Source organism: Falco naumanni, chromosome 9, assembly GCF_017639655.2.
Source record: "Falco naumanni isolate bFalNau1 chromosome 9, bFalNau1.pat, whole genome shotgun sequence".
Taxonomy (NCBI): domain Eukaryota; kingdom Metazoa; phylum Chordata; class Aves; order Falconiformes; family Falconidae; genus Falco; species Falco naumanni.
Genome location: NC_054062.1, coordinates 46,394,882 through 46,401,330, shown reverse-complemented (window position 1 = coordinate 46,401,330; position 6,449 = coordinate 46,394,882).

The following is a 6,449-nucleotide window of genomic DNA, read 5'->3' as shown; positions in this document are numbered from 1 at the left end:
ATCTTTTGGGTCCATTCCAAATTCTTATTTTCTTTTCTACTCTGTGCGTATATGTAACACATAACATTACAACTTAAAGTGTAGCTGCTTTGTTTCTTTTTACTTCATAATCTTTTATAGGGCTCTGCAAATTAAATTTGGTAATTGAAACAGACAAGTTTCTTTAACACAAATTATAGCCTATCTTAGAATGCATGATCTGTTTCATAGCCATTACTGTGACTAAGTGGGTTGTGTGGCAGGAGACTCCAGACTCTAGCTTAATAAATCATTGCCCGCTTGGTCAGTTTTAGGCATGAAAGAACAAAAGCATAATATAATTTCTGGTTCAAGTAAAGGATTATCAAGAAAGATTTGTGAGTTGTGTGCAACCTCCTAACCTTCTGGGAAAGAAGGCATTCTAGGACTCGCTTATCTTCCCATGAATAAATAACACAGTCTTGCCAATTAGAAATCCTTTATTGATAACCTGTGGATTTATTTTGTGCCATAGTTGGAATGTGGGTATCACAAGACAAAGTTTAATTCAATTGTGTAGATCTCCCAGTGAGAGGCAAGCAATGTGTAAAAGAGCTCTTGCTTGCTATGAGAGCATGGGGTGCTGGAAACTGCACACAATTTCCCAATCCAGTTAACCCTGAGACAGACTGACACCACGTTACTAAGAGAACAAACAAACAACTTACACAATTTGCAATAGAAGTCCAACTTAGTGATTTAGACTTTCAAAACTACAAAAGATATAAACAGCATCAAATGGGAATCTCTTTAGAGGTTAAATTAGAATCTTGAATGCATGCAGATGAATGAGGATGGTTTAATCGTAGATGAATGGAGTTTAACTTATTTAAATGGCACTCTCTGTCTCCACTTCTAATTGTACCATATGGCGTCACCTAATAAGAGCCAAGTGCAGATGCCAGTTACATCACAGTATGATATATTATAAAGCAATCAAATTTGAAGTGAAGATTTATGATAGAGCTCTTCCTTGTTAAAATCAAGCAAACAAAAAAGCCATCTGATCTATTGCGGTCACTGAATAGGCCTCTGTTCTCAAGCTCCTGTTCCAAAGACTTGTCCCTCGGCATGCATCCTGCATCCTTAGGAAGTCATAGAAGGGGTGAAGAGCTGAGGAAAAGATTCCAGAGGGGAGACCTACCTTTATGCTGTGACCAAAAGACTTAGCTCAGGAAGGACAAAGATCCTGAAGTGAGCTGAGGGGTTGCTCCCTGCTGATGTGCAGCTGACGGAGCTGGAGTGCCCATTATCCTGGTGCTTCTGGTAAATGCATTTAGGAACCCCATTTTGGGATTATCACCAGTTTTCTTTCCTCCCCCTACACAGTCATTGCTACATGTTAAGGAGATGGAAGAGACCATTCTTTTAATTTTTACCCCTGTGTAAGCCAAGTTAGAGAATTTTTTTGGTGTTGCAGGCACTAGGTTTGATTGTATGTAACTGTGAATATTTTTAAGGAGATACTCAACCCCCAAAAATGATGGCAAATCCTTTCTATACTTTCATCTTTGTCTGGGTGGTTGTATATGGTTCTAGGAAACTTAAACAAACTTGAAAATTTAATTAGGTGTCAATAAGCTTCCTTAGCCTGCCTGTGTGTACATCATCGTTAAAAATTAATAATTTGATCAATAAGGCAGTGGGGGTTTTTTCCTACATTGTCTTCTCATTATTTACATCCAGAATTCACAGCTGTATTTCAGGCAGTCACAGTAACTCCTCAGAAGCTGAAAAAACTGTCATTTCTTTCCCTGTTTTGTTACAGGACAGGTGGTGAAATTCACATCTTTGTTTTGCTTTTTTTATGGAGCAAAAATCAGCATAGCTCTCTGTTTATTTCATTTTTAATTTTTCTAAATGATTACTGAAACCTTTAGGAAAACCAGGAATAATGGCAAAGCATTTGTAGTTGTTCCTGTGGTCAGAGGGGAAGGCATTATAGTTGATTCTCATTTGCTAGAGATTATCTGAAACTCAAGATAGCATGGTAACAGTCTTGGTTTAACAAATAGCTACTCGGAAGAAAATTCCACTGATCTTGAGCGACCTGTTCAGCATATTTAAGAATTGCTTTTCAGAAAAGCTAATCTGATATTATTTGAAACAATTTATCATTCAATATCAAAGCAATGTCCCACTGGAACACGAGGAGGACATCAGCATCCATCTGCAAACAGAAGGATTCAAACAGTAATTTCTGCCATTGCCAGTTAGGGGAGCTTTAAAATAACAGTCACCACGAATAATCTGCAGGTGAAGAAATTGTAACACATGTGCATTCTGACTGTCATTTGACCTGTGCGCAAGCATGTAAATCTCCCATTATTCCCAAACTCAATAATCCTTGGATAAAACTAAAGCCATCGAGCGGAAATAATAGTCAGAACTATGTAGCACTGACAGTACACAGAGCTCCCTCTTCTTCTCTGGCTTTTGTTGCACGGCTTGCTGAGCGAGGGGTGAGATAAAACAGTTGCACGAGAGTGTGTGAATCTTCAAGTACAACAGAATGATCTGTCCAGACTAAAAATACAGAGAAAGATGAAACAGGAGGAAGATTAGGGTTGATGTACAGGGCCTGAGACAACGCAGCAACAACACTTTTCTCCTGCTGAAGAGAAGTGTATGGGTCCGATCAGACGGGTCAGGCTCTGAACTGAAGGATTCCTAGTTCCTCTTCACAGTCTGCCTCTGGAGACCAGGGTATTCACAAAGCTATTTTGTTACAAGAGTAAAGAAGCACCATGGCAAACTCGTGCCATATGTGACAAGAAGCAGATCCTCCCAAGTGGAACAGAGCATACGTTTTCCTTTCAGATTTACCCAAAAAGAATTTTCATTGTTTGTAATAATTTATTCCAGGTTCCCTCCTCTCTCTGTGTGTTATTTACCGAGAAGATCAATGTATAAACTCATTTGTCTACTTTCTTTTGCTGTTAAAAATTTTCAGGGAAATTATTGGAGAAAGTTAAACATAATTATTGTTCAAATTTTGGTGTGCATCCTGAGACTGCCCTCTTTGGACAAATTCTCATAATAATTTTTCTGATACTCTAAGGAGAGTGTCTGCTGTCTTGCTTTCATTCCCTGGTCTCTCCAGATGCCTTACACATACAGGGAATGGAAAGAGAGGTTTTTCCAGATGTAAAATTCAAAGCTTCTAAATTACCCTCCTTTTCTAAATCACACTCGCCAGAGAGTGGTCTCTTCCATTGATTATTGGTGACATGTAAAATTTGTGTTGAAAAAACCTGTCATTTCCACAGGAAATTTTTGCATAGCAATGCAATTTAGGTTTTGCTCTCTTATAAGTTGATTTAGCTGCATATTTCCAACTCTAGCTGGGCAGATCTCTGGGAATGAGTGTAAGTAGTCCAAAAACCTCAAAAAAAACAGAGCTCTGTCTGGTGGGGTTGCCAGCTGGAAATCTTCTATTAGGCGTCAAGGTGGTAAGCCTTTGAAAAAGTCCCTATGCTCCATCCCAGTAAGGAACCCCTGGAACAGCTGTATCTTGAAAGAAGGCAATGATCCATAGTTACAGAGGTGTTTGGTCTGTGTTTCTGTGGGGCTGTAGCCATGCTTGTGGGTGAAAGGAGGCCTGCTGCCTGAAGGAGGTCCTGGTTAAAGGACATTTGCACGACAGCTGACTTGTACCTAATGGTCCTGCTGAAGGCGCTAACTCGCCAAGAGTAAAAGCTTCAAGATGTGTCCGTAAGTGAGAGGAGGAGGGCATTATTAGTTTTGTTATTTTTAACAAGAAGGGAGCTGCCAGATTCATGTTAGCAGATTCTGGTTAAATCACTTGGAGCTGATTTTCGAGGCAACTGGAGCAGATGTCCGAGTGTCACTGCAATCATGCTGCCTCCCAAACTACAACCAATGTGCACTAGGCAGAACTGTGGTTTGTGGTTATCTCAGCAGACTCCTGGGCTTGCAGCTGGAGGGGGTTCAGGCAACTTGTGGCTATGTGGGCCCTTGGCTTCCTATGCAGCCTCCTTTGGAAGATGTATTTCAGCTGCCTGAACGCTGTGCCTGCTGTATCCAGCTAGAAAAACAAAGTCCTTATACCTGCAAAACCTGTATAATGAGCACCATTCTGACTGACGGACTTCTCTCTTCCAGTTGATTTCAAGCATGCCTGGTAAAGTTATTTTCCTCTTGTCACCCTGACACTGTCACACCCATACCCTAATTGGAGCAACTTCCCATCATCTGCCACGTCACCCTTATCACCAGCGTGATCCTCTGTCTGTGCTCTCAGCCCTTCCCAGCCAGCCCCATTCCCCCTGCACTGCTGTTCTCTCCCTCTGAATATCCTGCCTGCATACACAGCTTAAAAATTCCTGCTTTTCAGTCACCAAAATTGAAACAAGCTCTTATAACATTTTAAGATACAGGCAACAAATTCTGAAAGAGAAGGGGATATTCAGACTTCCATAACAAACAAGATTCAAGATATATCTATGTATTTGGGGAAGATCTATGAGTTTTGGGCTAGTCTGGGAAGTATTTCTGACAATAATGAATGTTTCTCATTGACGGGCATCTCATTTCACTGAAAAATCAAATTTTCTCCTTTGCATATACCTGTGATTTTTCTGCTGTTTACAACCACCAGGTACTGAAATCAATGATGTTTGGCTTTGTAGAGGACAATTTGGTTCCAAATTTAAAGTGGCATTTTAAAATCCATTGATAGAAACTTTATTCTCAAAAAGAACAAGACGTGACGTTTAAAGTGCCTTTCCTCCTGATAGATCAACAATGAATTTTTTTTTCTTGACAGATATTATTCTGAATATCTCCCATTTCACCTATTTCTCCTCCAGATTATTTTAGTTTCAAAATTACCTACCAATCCTTTCTCTGTGTATCACACAACTAGAACATTTAAATTAAGTGTGGCATGCTCATCGATAGAACAGAAAATGTGATGAGGTCTGTGTCTCTGCACTACCATAAATTGTTTGAGAGCCCTTTGCAAGATTTGCTATAAAATTTCAAGGAAAGTTTCCTACTATTTGATCTGGTTTTGGTCAGTATCTAAGTCATGGATAAGTACATTCTATTTTCTTTAAACAGATGTTTTATCTGTCACATGTAATACTGATCAGATTAGGTAATTCCAGGTGATCTTGTCAGTTTGTTCTATGTAAGTCTTTACAGGACAGGCAACCCTTACTGAGGCAGTGCAGGAAATTCATTTGTCTTCTGTTCATTGTCAGGCTTGGCTGTCACAGAAAATCATTTCTCACAGTACCATATGTGCTAGAGCCTTTATTCTGCTCTGTGCTATATCACATTTATTTTATGTTGACTGATGCTTGATTTTCACATTTTAGATCAAGAGGAGCAATTCTATAACACATTCTGAAGGTGTTTATCTAATCCATGGCTCTTACCACACTACATCCCAGAGAAGTGAAAATAAATGCTGTTGGTGTGCAGTCTGAGACTGGACATTACCCTTTGGTACAGGTATTGCAATGGTAGTTCGTTTATTTTAGGAGAAAAGAAGGTCTTTAAAACATGCAGCAAGTTGATCCTCTCTATGTATTACATGGGATGAACCTAATTTTTGGAAAGCATGTTAGGAAGAGATAGATTGTTTACAGTTTGCATCGACTTGAGCTGCACATAGACAAGATATTTAAGGACAGGACCTGACATGCTACCTATAGAAATGACAGGAAGATTATCTTTAAGTGTTAGCTTTCACAGTGCATCGCAAACACATTTTTAACCAGCTTGGGTTCCTGCACAGGCATTAATCTCACTGGGTGACTTTTCTGTGAATACTCTTACTGATCATGTGCTTTAGTGCTAGAGTTGTGGCACCACGCCCTAAGGAGAGAAATGTTTTCAGATGATGCTTCAAATGGTTTTCCTTACCGTGTTTGACTGCATCATTGGGACATTTTGTCAGCTTCAAATCACGTGTTAAAAAACTTTTGATTTCTGAGGACTGCTCAAGGCACAGGTAGCCAGGGTTGCTAATTGAATTTTGCTATTGCAACAGCAATTAAGGATAATTAGAATGGGGAAATAAATATCTTAGCCTTGGAATGGTTTCTGTTCTTGATTTTTAGCATTTACAATGGATGAACTACGTGCCTTGGAAAGAGGAGCTTGTTTTGCTTTGGTGTAGTCCTCTGATGATACCTGAGCAGGACAGCAGCATCCTGTGCCACTTTGTATAGTGTTATATCTGCTTTCCACAAGCTTTTGTGCCCAGATGCTCCTTTCTGTCCCTTGCACCCTATTGTACCATTTAGAACTGCCCTCATCCACCACTTCCATGAGGTGACCCACGAGTAGTTGATTTCAACCTTTAGTTAGTGCTACCTCTGAGTTACCTACACTTCTCAATAGCTCTTGCCATGATGGTATAAAGGAAACCTTTGGGTTTTGAGGTTGGTTGAGCCTTC